Genomic DNA, 16984 nt, shown 5'->3' with positions numbered 1-16984 from the left:
CAGCTGCTCATAGGGAAATGCCTTCTGCCAGGGCTGATCAGTAGACCCTGAGCCATGGATGAATGAATTATTCTGACAGAACTTTTGCTGTGAAAGAGAGGCTAAGGGACTGCCTGGCTATAGCAACCAGACAGCCCCAATTGCCTGCCTCCTTAGGCTTTTATTGCAGTTTTTATCTTTAGGTACAATCAATGGGGTGAGTAATCTTTGGGAGGACACATGTGTTTGCATTGGTCCTCAAGGCAAAGGCACCCAAAGATTAGGCATAGGATTCCAGTAAACACCTGGGGGTCTGCACATGCACATACTTGTTTGGAAAGGCCAGGGAATAACTAGGGGCACCACCTTCGACACTCCCCTAAGTCTCCCCTAAGTTGGAATTCTGATAAACAGGGCAGGCGGCCTTCCACACACTTCCCTTTTCTCAGAATGTCCTCCTTACAAACTTTCCAACCAAGTCTCGTGTGCTCCCCAACAGCCTTCCTGGTTATATCAGATCCACCTTGATCAGGGACAGCAAGATTCCCCATTCTTAAAGACACCCAAACACATCCAAGTCCTCCTTCCTCTCAAGGGGATTAAAAAGTGTTGATTCTGGGATACCTCGTGGTTCAAAGGTGATGATCACTGGGTAATCCACAGGGGCAGGCAGCTCAAGCTACACTGAGCCCCTTCCACTCCTCACCCTTATACTTATGCAGGACTGGACACATAAGTACATTTTCAGAGCTCAGTGCAAAATGAAAATTCAGGGCCCTTAATTAAAACTATTAATTTCAAGATGACAATGACGGCACAACATCGAACTAAGCATGGGATCTTTCTGAAAAGGGGTTTCTGTGTCATGGCTACTAAATGGGCATTGTCTTCATGACATAAATTCTTCTTCTTTATCCCACCTGGAGGACTCCAGTACCTCATCTCCTTCCCTGAGTCACTCCTGCAGCCCTCTTCCTTCACCCAGCTCCACTCCTATCCACTATCAGAAACTTAAAAAAACAACTCTAAAAAAAACCACACCACCTCCTCCTGCAAGCTGAAATCCAAATATCTCTGAGACAAGAAGCTGTGAGGAAACAGAGATATACAATTTCAGAGTGTTATTCTTAAAGTATGTCTTGTAATGTTTACCTTCATCTTTGCCCAGTAGTTTTTGTGGGCCATGGGCTGAAGATGATGAGTGGCTTTCTGAATGGAGCCCCCATCACCATGGCTGCTGCCACTTGATAGTGTTTAATAATAACCATTTCCATTTACTGAGCACTTACTGTGTGCCCAAGCGCTGCCCCTTAATACATGTTTTCATTCCATCTTCACAGCAACTCTGTAAGCCAGGCACAGAGACAATACCCACTTTTCAAGAAAAAATTGAGGCTAAGAGATATTGTCCCAGATCAGACAGCTCATAAGTGGCAGAGCTGGGATCTGAATCCAGGTGTGACAGTGAGCACAGTTCCTGCCCTTTCTGCTACACCAAATAAAGTTTGATCATGCCATTTCTGACCCCACAGAGTCTTGGATGCTGGACACAGGGTGAATGAAAGCATTCTTATCTTAAAGTGCATTTTAATGCCTTTTGCAGGCTGAAATTACATTAAAATTGATCAACTTGAAGATTATCACAGGGGAGGAGGGGTGGAATCAAAGATCCGCCAACCAAAGTGGTTTCAGTGAGGACCAATGTCAAACCGACGTAGCTACGCGTTGTTCTAGATATTAGTGGGTTCAGAGTTAAGATCTGAAGCTCAAGACACAAATTTTCCTAAATAAACCAAATGGGAGGTCAGTAAGTGCAAACCATCCTGCAGAGAAAGGATGGGCTGGAGGTGACTTTACAGCACTGGAGAAGAGGCTGTGCTGAAATAGGGAATTTCCCCAGCCCCTCCTAAAACGCTGCTTGGACCATTTACTTCACCAACTGTCCCTTGGAGCCACCACTGGTATTCAGTCTCAGGAGTAGAAACCACAAACCATTGGGAAGATGGGAATGTGGGGTTCAATGTCGGTCCTAACCAATGTGATAGAATTTTAGCATCTTAGAACATCAGAGATGGCTGGCATAGCATAAAATGGGTGTTTGTGAAATATTTGTTAAAAGTTTAATAGGAATTAGCTTGCATTGAGATTTTGCTAATATTGTTGATGCTATTGAGACTAGGATCCAGGGATGCCTGAATCTTGCCCCTGTCAATCTCCTTATACCTTCCCTCCCACTCACCCTGCTCCCAAAGTTCCTCAGGGAACCATATGAAAGGAATAGTAGCTGGGTTGGATACTTATTGAAAGTTGACCTTGGGCCTAATAATCACCAATGCAGAACTCCCTAAAAAAAAGTTAAATTAGAGCACTTGGTTTAAACTGTAGACTAAAACAGTTTTCCTAATCCCCCACCCCCAACCATGAACATAAGTCTTAGAGTCTTATCAGCTTTAATATATAACCCAATCCCGTGGCCAACATTTAAAGGAAAGTATAAAATTTCAAGCAGGTGTTAGATCATGGTCCTACCCAGCCTTGTGAAGTGGAGGAGGAGGCAGAGCAGAGCTACAGCCATTGCCACACAATGACCCCTTCCTCTAGGACACATGGCCCCAGGAGTGTCCCAGACTCTGAAGGAGCCAATGAGCACCTTCCCCTTGGAGAGAAGCTAAAAGGGTGTTGGGCAGTGGGTGGCCAGGCATGAGGTCTGAAGAGTACTCTCTGCCTATACTACATATGAATAAATAAATAATCTGCCAGGCACCATTCAACCCTCCTAACTTTACGTGAGAAAACCAAGATCCCAAAGGCAAGTAGCTAGTCCCAGGTCATACAAGAGGGCCACTGGCACAGATGGATTCTCTTCCCAACTGGACTCCACCTTCAAGATCTATCTAATTCTTTAAAGAATGAAATGAACTCAAGTGTAATTGAATCTCCTGAAAGTGAAAGCAATACTCCCATTGGTCAGAGCAGATCACATGGCTACCCCTAGCTGCAAAGGAGTCTCAGAAAGCAGGGAATGGAATTGCAAGATTGATTGCCTTGTGCCCAATCATGATCCATAGTCTAAGGCAGCCGTGGGCAAACTACGGCCCGTGGGCTGGATCTGGCCCGTTTGAAATGAATAAAACTAAAAAAAAAAAAAAAAAAAAAAAAGACCGTACCCTTTTATGTAATGATGTTTACTTTGAATTTATATTAGTTCACATGAACACTCCATCCATGCTTTTGTTCCGGCCCTCCAGTCCAGTTTAAGAACCCATTGTGGCCCCCGAGTCAAAAAGTTTGCCCACCCCTGGTCTAAGGCGAGCCCATTTCTACCTAGAACAAATCCAGAGTAGGCAAAGAAGCCAGGTTGGGGTGGGGAAAATGGGTAATTTGTAGCTAACATTGTCCCACCCAGTCATAATATTATGTTCATATTACAAATGAAGAGCCTGATGTTAGAGAGCTAAAGAGATTTGCCTAAGGTCATAGCTAATTAACAGTCAGATCACATTTCTGCCTGATTCCAGAGTCTGAGCTCTTAGCTGCCATAAAATCCTGACTTTAAAAAAGGAAATAAAAATATGGGACTCTTCAAGATTCAGAGAATCACAATTTACAAAGCTATGCTAACCTTCTTCAAATCATCTCAGTTGAATGATACTTGAAATGTATACACATTTTTCATTCAGATCAACTAGAGGTCATTTTGTGTTCACCGAGGAAGCAAACAGGACTATCCCAGGAGGCGCCATTCACATGGAGCCTGTGTTACTAGTACCCTCTAAGTTCCGCAGTGCACAGCCTGCTCAGTGACAGACATTAAACCGTGCTGAGTTTAACCTGTCTGGTCTCCAATGTCCTCATCTGCAAATAGAGCTGGTTGTTCTCAAATGATTCTGAGGTCCCAGGTGACACCCTATGATACTGTGACAACCCAAGTGCATCCACACAAGAGGATAATAAACAGGCCAGAGCACCAAGGTGAACTGCCGTTGCTTTGCCAAAGTGCAGCAGAGAGATGGTTCTGGAATTCCCCATATTTCCCATAATGCAGCCTTTCTGGTTATAGAACACCCTTGCCAACAATTTGGAGCTTCATTGATCAGAACTTAATTTATCTCTGAAGCTTAATTGATCAGAAACAGAGTGTCCTTACAGTTCCATAAACGTGTTCTCTCTTCCTTGTCAGGCTAACAGCGAACAGGGCGCTGGTCCTTGAAGGACACTGTCTATGGGCATTGTGCCCGCTGTGAATAGGCACGACCTTTTCCCCTCATATCTGTCTAGTCCCCCGAGGAACGGACCCTTTTATTACATTTTCCCAGCCCGGAGTTTAGCTCCACAGGCAACCTCCTGTCATTTGTTTGTCTGATGGGTATTATTTCTTCTAAGAATCTAATTAGGATCTTTGAAAGGGTTCGGCCTGGGAGTGAGGGAATTAAATATGACTCAGAGTGTGTGCTTCCCAAGCCAGGCAAAAAGTGAGGTGATCATTCGTTTGATTTATTCAGCCCACAAGTCCTGACAGTGCACCTTTTTGGTGCCAACCTCTGCTGGCGAGTGGATAGAAATGGCTCTCTCTCTGCCTTGGAGAAGGTTAGCACACATCACAGGTATGCTCCACTTAAACGAAAGTAATTAAACACATGGCACACAATGCCATGTATTCACCAAGACCCCTTTCGTTTTCCCTTTTTGGGGGTCAAAGGAGATTACATGTCACAGCCCTCTTGCAGCTAGCTGAGGCCATTTAACTAGTTCTAACCAAAGGGCTGTGGCACAAGTGACCAATGTCTTTAAGAAGAAGGGTGCAGCTCGGCCAGAGTGGCTCAGTTGGTTGAGCATCGTCCTGTGCACTGAAGGGTCGCTGGTTCATTTCCTGGTTCGGGCACATGCCTAGGGTGCAGCTTCAATCCCCAGTTGGGGCGAGTGTGGTAGGGCAGGCGATCAGTGTCTTCCTCTCCCTCCCCTTCCCCCTCTCCTTCCCCTCCCCCTCTCCTCCCCCTTCCCCTCCCCCTCCCCCTCCCTCTCTCCATGTCCTTGGGCGAGGATTAAAAAAAAAGAAGTAGGGTGCAGCCTTCAGCTCTCTCCTACTCCACCTTGGTGACCAAGAATGCAGAGGTTGGGGTATATGGGCATTTGTCAGCCTGAGTCTCTGAGGGCTCCACCGCCCTAAGTTAGACAGGTAGCAGGAATGAGAAATAAACATTTGTTTTCTGAAGCCACAGAGATACCGGAATTCATTTACCACCACAGCATAACTTTGCCTCATCTGACTAATGACAAATCTAAACGTCTAAACCAGTTAAACTGGTTGTGATGGACTTGGGGAAAACAATTATATAGCTCATTAATTTGGTTAATGTTTGTGGAGCACAGACTGTATGCCAGACACTGTGCTGGCTTTACCAACACACGTAAAGGATTGTCTCTGCCCTCACGGGGCTCATGATCTGATGATAATAATATCACAATGTTTGGCACATAGTAATTGCTCAATAAATAATGCTGCTATAATTGCAGCTCCAATACATAAGACATTCACATATACAATTCACTCCCATCAGCTCATCCAGACTGTAACAAAACCAAAAACCTGTTAGGAAGTAATCAGTGCCTCAAGACTGAATTTTCTTTTCGATGGTTCTCCTACTAACATTTTGTTAACCTATGAAAATTTAAAGCAGTCATTTAAAAAATGTCAAAAAGTTGCCCTTTTTAAAGGAAAGGCGAATAAACACACCCAACCTCACTTCCAAAAACATGGCACTTTAAAAGAAAGTCAGTTATTAAATGCAATGTGGGATGCTGGACTGGATCCTGGGACAGAAAAGGGACATCAGTGGAGAAGTAGGATAAGTCCGAATAAAGTGTGGATTTTGGTGAATCCTCCTGTTACTGATGAATTTCTCAGTCTTGTGAAATGCACCAGGGTTTTGTCAAATGTTAACGTTGGAGAACCTAGGTGAAGGGTGAAGCAGGGGGTCCCACAGGGGTGAGGACGACGGAGCCCCAAGGCGCTAGGGCATCTGCATGCACGACTCTGGAGACCAGGTTCAGTGACACAGATCCGTTTTATTGTGGAACTACAGGGGTATATATAGCATGAGGGGACCAATCAGAGGGAGACACGTTGCTACAGGCGGCCAATGGCTGAAAGGCTGGGGTACTGTGCACGTGGCTCTAGGAGTTCATTCAGGAGGGCGTTGCTACTTCCTGGTGTGCCGAGGAAGCATGTCATGGCGGAGTGTGCTCACACCATTGCATCAGCCGCAGCGCTGAGACATACTTCCCGAGCTCTACGTACAGAAGGGCCTACTGGAACTGCCTGTACTATCACTGCAATTTTTCTGTAAATTTAAAATTATTGCAAAATAAAAAGATTTTTAAAAAATCAGTGTTAATGTTTTCCACGTTTCTACTTTACAAGGAATATACATGAGATGAGTCTGCATGTAGGGTTGCCAGAGAAAAATTCAGGAAGCCCATTTACAGTAGAATTTCTGAAAAATGATGATTAAGTTTAGTATAAATATATCCCAAATATTGCATGAGTATATTTAAACTAAAAAGTATTCATTGTTCATCTGAAATTCAAATGTACCTAGGGTTCTGTATTTGTATTTCCTATATTTGGCAACCCTGTCCAGATGTATCACTGATTAAGAAGCATAAATAAACTTTATTATTTTAAATGACAGCACATAGGCTGTGTAGATTTTAACACATTATTATTATGGAAAACATTATTGCACATTTCACTTGATTGATGCTAATTCTATGATGTTAATCATAGAACTGATTCTATATGAACGAGCGATGAAAGGAGTTAGTGAAAGAAAGATTGAGAAGAAAGAAAGAAGGAAAGAGGAGATGAGTGGGTGAAAAATTAATGAGTAAGTGAATGAGTGTCCCCGAATTCCAAGAAAGACTGTTAATTATTATTAATATTAATAATGATTCTATTAAATATTAGAAATACAGTAAGGCTCTCTAAAGTACCTGCACCCACTTTATAAATTGAAACACACTGGGATAAATTGGAGATCACAGGTCTGTCTGTTTAAGATGCCATCACCATTGCAACTCTTTAATCAAGAAGGATCAGAAAATCAAGAGCATCTGGAACCTACTCTGAAAATGGCACTTCGGTCTCACTCCCTGTCCAGGCCTCTTACTACCGTGCCCAAGAAACCTGTGTACCCCCTCCTCCCAGAAAAGATGAGTGCTTTGCTCATGCTTTTCGCCCCCAACATCGGATCATAAAAATTGCCAAACCTGCCAAAAAATTTGAAGGATTTTACGGTGACCACATAGGCTCTACCACTAATATTTTACTTCATCCTTTATCATGAATCTGCCCATCCCACTTTCCATCTGTTAATCCATCTGAGTTTTGATGCATTCTAAAGGAAGTTGCAGATATTGTTGGCTTCCTCCTAAATACTTCACCAGGCCTGGCAGGCCGGCGTGGCTCAGTGGTCGACCTATGAACCAGGAAGTCACGTTTCAACTGCTGGTCAGGGCACAGCAATTGCCTGGGTTGTGGGCTTGATCCCCCAGTGTAGGGCCTGCAGGAGACAGCTGATCAATGATTCTCTCTCATCACTGATGTTTCTATCTCTCCCTCCCTCTCCCTTCCTCTCTGTAATCTATAAAAATAAATTTACAGAAAATACTTCACCAAGGTTATCATTCCCTAGAGTCCGTGTCTGTTTACAAGTAACACTGCACGCAGTGCTTTGCACAAATCTGAAGCACCGCATTCAAAGGCACACAGCTGTGCAATCCAGACCCTATGAAGACACAGCACATCACCATCACCCCAGAAAGTGTCCTCGTGCTCACGCTTTTTCAACCCTGCTGGCCTCCCACCTTAGTAAACGTATCTGCGTGGGTAAAATTAAAGGCAAATGCATGCCGTTCCAAAATAACAGCTAGTGTCCCCCAAGCCATGGACGGAGCCAGGAGGGTGGGCAGTGTGGATCCCTCTAGGGATTCTGGGCACATCTCTCCTTGCAAAGCATCACAACATCTGTCCTTTTTCTCATGCTCAGGAGCATGCAGTTGAATCAAGTAATGGAGGAGGGGGCTACGTCCTCTATTCCTGTTTGCAGACTTCGGTACTTCATTATAAATAAGTAATAAATTACCTGCCACGTCATGACCCCACAGTGAGGCCATTCACCCTCATGACCAAGGTGTCAGGATATGTCAGGTCCTTCTTCCAACACACAGTCATTCAACAATCATTGGTCCAGCACTGCCTCCAGGCCAAGCCCGGGATGGATGTGGAGGTTACAGGAATGAATACTATGTGGCCCCTGACATCTGGTATCTCTCCATCCGGTATGGGAAACAGATACTTAGGCCCCCAGGTATATCCCGGCCCCTGACACAGTGCCTGGTGCTAAATCATAGCTTAGATGCTGTTGATTGGTTGAGTGGGTGCATGACCTCATTCATTCAAGATACACTTAATGAGCACCTACTGTGCCCTCGGCATTGTGAATGCAGCAGTGAACAAAACAGGCAAACATCCCTCCCCTTGTTGTGTGGCAATAAACACACAAATAAGCAAATATATGGATTTCCAGATAGTGATAAATGCTAGAGAAAAATGAAGCAGAGAAGGGACTAGGGGCATGAGGCCAGAGGAAATGGGGTTGCAACTTGAAAGAGAGTGCTCTGGAAGCCTTGCTGGGTGACTGTTAAGTAAAGGCCTGCACAAAGTAAGTTGTATATAAAAGTGGGAATGAAGGAATGCATGAGTGTATTAGCTGCCTAATGCTGTCACAGCAAAATACCACAGACTGGGGATCTTAAACACAAACATTTCTTTCTTAAAGTGCTGGAAGTCCAAGATCAAGGTGTCAGCAGGTTTAGTTTCTCCTGAGGCCTCTCTCCTTAGTTTGCAGATGGCCACCTTCTTGCTCTTTCCTCACATGGTTGCCTCTCCATTTATGTGTCTGTGTCCTACTCTCCTCTTGTTGTGAGGACACCCATTATATCGGTTTAGGTCCCACCAATATGACCTCATTTTACCTTAAGTATCTCTTTAAAGGCCCTATCCCCAAATACAGGGTTGGGCAAAAGTAGGTTTACAGTTGTGAATACAAAAAATACAGAGTTGGTTCTTGTATTATTATTTAGTAACTAGAGGCCTGATGCACGAAAATTCGTGCAGGAGTAGGCCTTCCTTCCCTGGCTGCCAGCACTGGCTTTCCTCCAGCACCCGGGGCCCAGGCTTCCCTCCTCTGGCCGCTGGCAGGCACCCAGGACCCCAGACGGCTTCGCCCAACCTCGACTTTGTCAGGAAGAACGTCCGGAATGACATCTGGAAGACGTCCGGTCTATCTACCTAGTCTAATTAGCATATTACCCTTTTATTAGTATACATTATTTTATTGTTTTCCATGCAAACCACTGGAAACCTACTTTTGTCCCTCCCTGTACAGTCACATTCTGGAGTACTGGGGATTAGGATTTCCAACATATGAATTGGGGAGAGAAGGGTAGATACAATCCTACATAATAAAACCCTAATATGCAAATAGACTGAATGGTGGAACAACCGGCAGAATGACCAGCTGCTATGACACACACTGACCACCAGGGGGCAGACGCTCAACGCAGGAGCTTGTGTTGAGCGTCTGCCCCAACCCCCCAAGAAGGAAGCGACTGACCAGTGGGCGGCGCCAGGCCACCAACTAAGGTGGGTGCCAGTGAGGGCCCCCCAATCACCCCCCCTGCCAGATGCCCCACAGATCAGCCATGCTCATCAGCCAGGTCTAGTGATCATGCCCTATATACTATATATTGGGAACAATCTCTTAGATTTAAAACTTAAAACCTGGCAAGGCTACTCTTAACACTGAAAAAAACAGGATGATGCAGCGATGACATGCATGGACTCGGCTTGCACATTTTTTGGTCAGCCCTAATTCTGACACTTATAACTGTGTGACAAAGCCAATTACTTAACTTCTCTCTGCTTCAGTTTTTCCACCCATAAGATGAGGAAAATGGTACTACTGCCTCAGAAGGAGCATGTTATGTACTTCTTTTTATAATCAGGGCAAAAAAATGTAGCTGCCCATACAACAGCAAGATGCCTTTCAGCTATATGAAAAGTATGGTCACTGGTGCATGCAGCGTCCTGGATTGCGAGAGGAATGTCCGACTGCCGGTTTAGGCCCAACATCCCCTGAGGGGTCCCGGATTGAGAGAGAACGCAGGCCGGGCTGAGGGACACCCCCCCTGCATAAATTTCGTCCACCGGGCCTCTAGTTTCATCTATAATAGGAAATGTATGAATGAATGAATGAATGAACCAGTCTGATGCTTTGTTTCTGGGTAGCAGGGTGAAGATAATAGTGGACAAGTCACATCAGGAGAAAAGCCAAGAATATGACATATGTTATTTTTCAAATCTCTCTTGGCCAATTCAAAATGTGTTTGTTTGTTTGTTTCCAGCTCTAGGTCTTAACTATTTCCAGAAACAACTTTATCAACTGCTGGCCTGCAGCAGGATGTGGGAGAGGAAAGCCCTGAACTTGAGACAGATGAGCTGGGTTCTGTATCTGCTCTGCTGGGTGACCTTGAGGGAGTCATTTAATCTATCTGAACCTCCTTTGCTTAATTTATAAAATAGAGATGAGAATCCTGTCCCTTCACAGAATTGCCAGAGAAGTGAAGTGAGGCAATTAGCAGGCAGATGTGAGCTTAGTAGACCGGGAAACATCTATACTAACAATAGAGGAATATGCAAATTGTCCAGGATACCGTCACAGTAACAGTAATGACCAAACAGCAGGCTGCATGGGGTGACAAGGCCGGCAGGGGAATTAGTGAGGGACGACCAAATGACTGAACAGCAGGCTGCATGGGGCAACCAGGCCAGCAGGGGGGTTAGTGAGGGACGACCAAATGACTGCAGGCTGTGTGGAGTGACCAGGCCAGCAGGGGGGGGGCAGTTGGGGGCAACCAGGCAGGTGAGCAGTTAGGAGCCAGTGGTCCCAGATAGTGAGAGGAATGTCCGATTGCCAGCAGTTGGACATCCCCCAAGGGGTCCCGGATTGAAGAAGGTGCAGGCTGGGCTGAGGGGACCCCCCGCCCCCCATGCATGAATTTTGTGCACCGGGCCTCTAGTGTTATAAATAAAAATGGAAGGCATTATTATGAAGCTTGCAGTGAAAACCAAGTAGACAGCTCATAGCTGGGGCCTTCTGGCCACTTCACAGGAAGCTTGTTTATTGAACTCCAGCCACTGTCCTGGTTGTTTACTCTCACTCCCCGCCCCCTCCCCCCCCCCCCCCCCCACACACACACACTTACCAACACCACCACAGGGCAACTAGAGATCTGGGGAAGTGCAGGCTGGGGAGAGGAAAGGCTTATAAAAGGGGGACGTGAGGGTGATCCCACCTGAGGCACAGAGCTGGCCATTCCTGTCTCATTGAGGATTTTTAAATCTATATCTATATAGAGACTTAATGTACACAATCTGATGCATTGGGAGGCAAACATACACCCATGAAACCATCACTATCAATGCCATAAAGTTATCCATCACCTACAGTTTCCTCCTGCCCTCTTTGTGTGCTTTTTTTCCTCTTTTGTGATAAGAGCACTTAACATGAGATCTACCTTCTTAGAAAAATTTTAAGTATGTAATACAGTTTTGTTAGGCACAGGTCCTATGTTGTTCTATACAGAAGATCTCCAGAATGTATTTTGCACAACTGAAATTCTGTACCCTTTGACCAACATCTCCCCTTTGCCCTTCCTCCAGCCCCTGGGAACCACTGTTCTATGGGTCTGGCTATGTCAGCTTCCACACATAAATAAGATCATGCAATTTTTGACTTCTGTGTCTGGCATATTTCACTTAGCTTAATGTCCTCAAGTTCCATTCATGTTGTTACAAATGGCAGGATTTCCTTCTTTCTCAAGGATGAATAAGCTTTCATCATATGTATATACCACATATTCTTTTAAAATATATATATATATATATATTTGTACTGATTTCAGAGAGGAAGAGAGATAGAAACATCATGATGAGAATCATTGATTGGCTACCTCCTGCACATCTCCTACTAGGAATTGAGCCCAAGACCCGGGCATGTGCCCTGACCTGGAATCAAATCATGACTTCCTGGTTCATATGTCGACACTTAACCACTGAGCCATGCTGGCCAGGCTATACCACATATTTTTTATCAAGAGTTCTTGATACTAAGAGCACATCAGTGGGTACCCTCCTGGCCAGATTCTGTGCTAAGTCCTCCCCAGGCGTCAATTTGCTGAGTCCCCACAACACCCCTGAGGTTGGCACCATTATCTACCCATTTTTCAGGTGAGAAAACTGAGGCTCAAAGGAGTTAAATAATTGGCTAGTAAGAAGCAGAGTGAGCCCAAATCAGTCACTCTCTTAACTTCAACCTATACCCCCTCACAATTACACAAAATGCCCTACAATGTGCCTAGCACTTGGTAGTTGCTAAAGAAATTTAAGGTGTCTGCCCTAGATGGTTTGACTCAGTAGATAGAGCGTCGGCCTATGGACTGAAGGGTTCTGGGTTCAATTCTGGTCAAGGGCAAAGCCGGGGTTTCAGGCTCAATTCCTAGTGAGGGGTGTGTGGGAGGCAACTGATCAATGATTCTCTCTCAGCATTGATGTTTCTATCTCTCCCTCTCCCTTCCTCTCTGAAATCAATAAAAATATATTTGAAATAAATAAATACTGTATTTTTCCATGTATAAGACACCCCCATGTATAAGATGCTCCCCACTTTTCCAACCAAAATTAAGAAATCAATATTTCACACATTTTGCTGGTTTTCCTCTTTTTTTTTTTATACATTTTATTGATTTTTTACAGAGAGGAAGGGAGAGAGATAGTTAGAAACATTGATGAGAGAGAAACATCGATCAGCTGCCTCCTGCACACCTCCCACTGGGGAGGTGCCTGCAACCAAGGTACATGCCCTTGACCGAAATCGAACCTGGGACCTTTCAGTCCGCAGGCCGACGCTCTATCCACTGAGCCAAACTGGTTATGGCTGGTTTTCCTCTTAAGGCCTTCTTCTTTTTTGGCATCTAAAGGAGTTGTTCTTCCTGTTTTCTCCACTGTCTGATCATACACTCAGTGGGAGGAGGTCCAAATTGTCTCTCTGCTGCTCCATTTCCATGCTCTTTTGCATAGCTGATTACATTCCGTTTGAATTTTGCAGAGTAAGACAATTGCTTACCGGTCGGTATTTATCTTTTTATTTTTTGACATCTTTATGGGCTCAGAACGCTCCGGTCCTGTTGCATCTGCACGCTTTCCACCTCCAATTATGGCGTCAGCTGACGTCAGTCACAATAAGGATCATGACTGGAGGAAGCCTATTTGACAAGGTACAGGCAGCTAGGCACCCCCTCCTTGGCTGACTTCCATGTATAAGATGCCCCTCGATTTTCAGTATAAAGATTTTAGGGAAAAAAAAAAGGGTCTTATACACTGAAAAATACGGTAAATAAATAAATAGAAATTTAAGGTGTCTAATTTCTCCTGTTTGGATCCCAGCTGTAGCACTTCTCAGCTGTGTGACCTTCAACAAGATTTTTATCTTCTCTAAGGACTGCCCTGCCTGACTCTACTGCTGACAAGTGTGAGGTGAGGTGGGGGTTGATACGTAGCCTCTCTTAGCCTCAGTTCCTTTACTTATATGATGAGGATACTAACAGCCCATAACCTGAGTGTAAAACAATCCAGTACCTGGCAGCTATCATTGTATGATAGCAACAACATTGCACTTATACTTATACCCCATCTGGGGGTAGGAAAAAGATCAGAGATAGAAACACAGACTGAAAGCATAAATTCAAAAATTTCACATTCTGATCCTTTCAGAATTTAGAATCAAGACAATAATCATCTCAACTGAAGATGTACCATTTTCCTTTCATTAGAAAGCAAGAAATTGTGTGATGTGGTGTATTTCCCTTTTTGCTTTGGCTGCCAGAAAGCTCAGAGCTAAATTTAATTCCTAATAATAGTAATTGGATGGCCCTGGCTGGTGTGGCTCAGTTGGTTGAGCGTTGTCCCATGCACTGAAAGGTCGCTGGTTTGATTCCTGGTGAGGGCACATACCCAGGTTTCAGGTTTGGTCCCCGGTCAGGGTGCATAGGGGAAGCAACTCATCAATGTTCCCTTTTCTCTCTCTCTCTCTCTCTCTCTTTCCCTCTCCCTCTCTCTCTCCCACTTCCTTTCCCTCCCTCTAAAAATCAATAAAACGTATTTTTTTAAAAAATTTAAAAAGTAACTGGATGAGTCTGGGCTTAGTCTTCCTTTATGTGATGCATATTTTAAAATTTCTGTCCTATTGACTTTATTGTTCCTGTAATACTAGTATTTGTTTAGAGTTAATTTTAAAAATTGTTATGCCAGCTGCTTGAAAAATAGGCCTGATAAAATGATAAGGACATATTATGTCGTTATAGTTTAAAGCAGTGCATTTGAAATCAAAGCATTGCTCATTGTTTGCATTTTAGATAAAGATAAAAGGCATGGAGATGCCTTTAGGCCAGAGAGTCATTTCAAAGTGGAGTTAGTTCACATGAAGCATCCAGAGAAAAACCTGTAAATCATCCTCGGAGCTGGTCAGCCCTGCCTGTGGGCAGAGGCCAGTCAGCCCTGGGTCCTCTGGGGCCACCCAGGCTGACACAGCGAGTTTTCAGGTCCCAGCTCTGGGTGGAACAGAGGCCTGCCCCATCTTCCCATGCAGCCAGGGATTTCCTGTTTATCTTTCCAGATCGTGTGTCTGCTTGCACAAGATGTGGACCCACAGCAGAAGCCAAGATGACAGGAGCTATTTCTGTAAGTCAGTTCCATGTTCAACATGCTGGGGTGAAGGAAATGTACACTTACATTAAATTCCGGTCCTGTTCGCATTGTCTGGGGTCTCCAGAAAGAGAAGCTGTGTGTGTGAGAGAGAGTGTTTGTGTGTTTATATATACATATGATATTCTCTCTAAATACACTGTGACGAGGGTTCGCATTTTGACACTGGTGTAAAGGTCGAAAGATTGTAAACTCTATAAAGTTAATCAATGGGAACTGGTAAATGATGCCCATGGGATAGAAAAGGATGCAAGCATTAACCAAGAATGAAGGCACAGCCACTTTGGAAAGTAGTTTGGTGGGATCTAGTTAATCTGAACACACACCTAATCCAAAGTTCTCAGCCTGGTCCACAACAGCTTTCTCAGCATTAGCACTACTGACACTGAGGTTGGGTGTTCTCTGCCGTGAGGCTGTCCTGTGAGTTGCAGGATGTGTAGCCGGATCCCTGGACCCCACCCACTACATACCAGTAGCATCCCCTCTGCAAGCTGTGACAACCACAAATGTCTCCAGACATTGCCAAAATGTCGTTACGCGCAGCAACATGGATAATCTGACACATAATGCTTAGCCAAAGGACACACACACACACACACACACACACACACTAAATTATTTACAAAGGCATTTTGGCAGGGAGCAAGAAGGGGAACGCAGGGGGCTTCTGGGATGAGGGGAGCATTCTGTTTCTGGATTTATTTATTTATTTATTTTTAAATATATTTTTTAATTGATTTTTTACAGAGAGGAAAGGAGAGAGATAGAGAGTTAGAAACATCGATGAGAGAGAAACATCGATCAGCTGCCTCCTGCACACCTCCCACTGGGGATATGGCCGCAACCCAGGTACATGCCCTTGACCAGAATCGAACCTGGGACCTTTCAGTCTGCAGGCCGACGCTCTATCCACTGAGCCAAACCGGTTTCGGCCTGTTTCTGGATTTAAGTAGTCATTGATTACTCACGTGTTTTTCACTGGAAATTCATCGCACTGTGCACTTTTCTATAATTATGTTAAAACTCAACAAAACTTTGTTGTTTTAAAAATGAGGCATATTTAGATGGTTGATATAAAAATATCTCCACTGCACACAGTAAGTGAAAAACAAAGCAAGCTGGAGAACGTGCATCTTGTGCTGCGTAAAGAACGCCTAGGAGCAGGGGAAGCGCACACACGGGTGGGAGTGCAAACTGTTCATCACTGCAGAGCGCCCTGGCCTTCATTAGTGACACTGAAGTTGCCCACTTCCTACCGCAGGGACGTGCTCTGGAGAAACTCCTGCCCCTTGTCTAAGGATATGGGGGCAGGAATGCTCACCACAGTGATACTGGGATAGCAGGCTGAGGCTCAGAGGGCTTAAGAAACTTGCTGAAGATCACACAGCTTATGAATCAGAAAACCAAATCTGATCCTAGAGCTTGAGCTCCTAACCACTGTCCTCCCCCTGGTCCCCATGGCACCCAGTGCATCGGGGACAGCATGACCTGGCTGTTGGCCTACTGAGCCGGCTCAGATTGCATCCCAAGGACAGGCCCACTAGTTCTCCACTTCAACAGGAAGTCCACGGGTGAGGTGGGAGGGACTTCCCTAGTCCAATCAACTCACCCTCTTAGCATGGGTCTCCTTCCTGGTCTCTACCGGATGCTTTCTTCCACACCCCTACCATGCATCCCGAGCTGTCTTACTTGCAAGGCATGGGAGCTGGGGTGTCTATCACCAGTCCCATGGTCATCAGTTGAGGGCTGCTCCAGGGCCTGACTCTCCAGCACTTCCCTCTGGTCCTGCACGCAGTGGAGCGACCTGCTGCAGCCAGTTAAGAGCCCTCCGTCTGGAGGTGCAGGTGCTCACAGGAGGCAGCCTTCAGAGAGAGGAGGTCAGAACAGCATGACCGCACATGCTGAGGGTCACGACCGCACATGCTGAAGGTCATAACCGCACATGCTGAGGGTCACGACCGCACATGCTGAAGGTCATAACCGCACATGCTGAGGGTCACGACCGCACATGCTGAAGGTCACAACCACACATGCTGAGGGTCACGACCGCACATGCTGAAGGTCATGATCGCACATGCTGAGGGTCATAACCGCACATGCTGAGGGTCATAACCGCACATG

At 45.1% G+C, this 16984-nt stretch overlaps 1 protein-coding gene across 1 annotated transcript in view; it reads right to left on the bottom strand.

Annotated features, from left to right (window-relative positions):
• Window positions 1-16984, bottom strand: part of COQ7 (coenzyme Q7, hydroxylase) — an 81821-nt gene that overhangs the window by 292 nt on the left and 64545 nt on the right. The gene's annotated exons all lie outside the window — the stretch shown is intronic.

This window comes from Myotis myotis, unplaced genomic scaffold, assembly GCF_014108235.1.
Source record: "Myotis myotis isolate mMyoMyo1 unplaced genomic scaffold, mMyoMyo1.p scaffold_m19_p_5, whole genome shotgun sequence".
In the NCBI taxonomy this organism is placed as follows: Eukaryota; Metazoa; Chordata; class Mammalia; order Chiroptera; family Vespertilionidae; genus Myotis; species Myotis myotis.
Note: the sequence above shows the minus strand (reverse complement) of the source record. Positions and strands in the feature narration are given on the sequence as shown.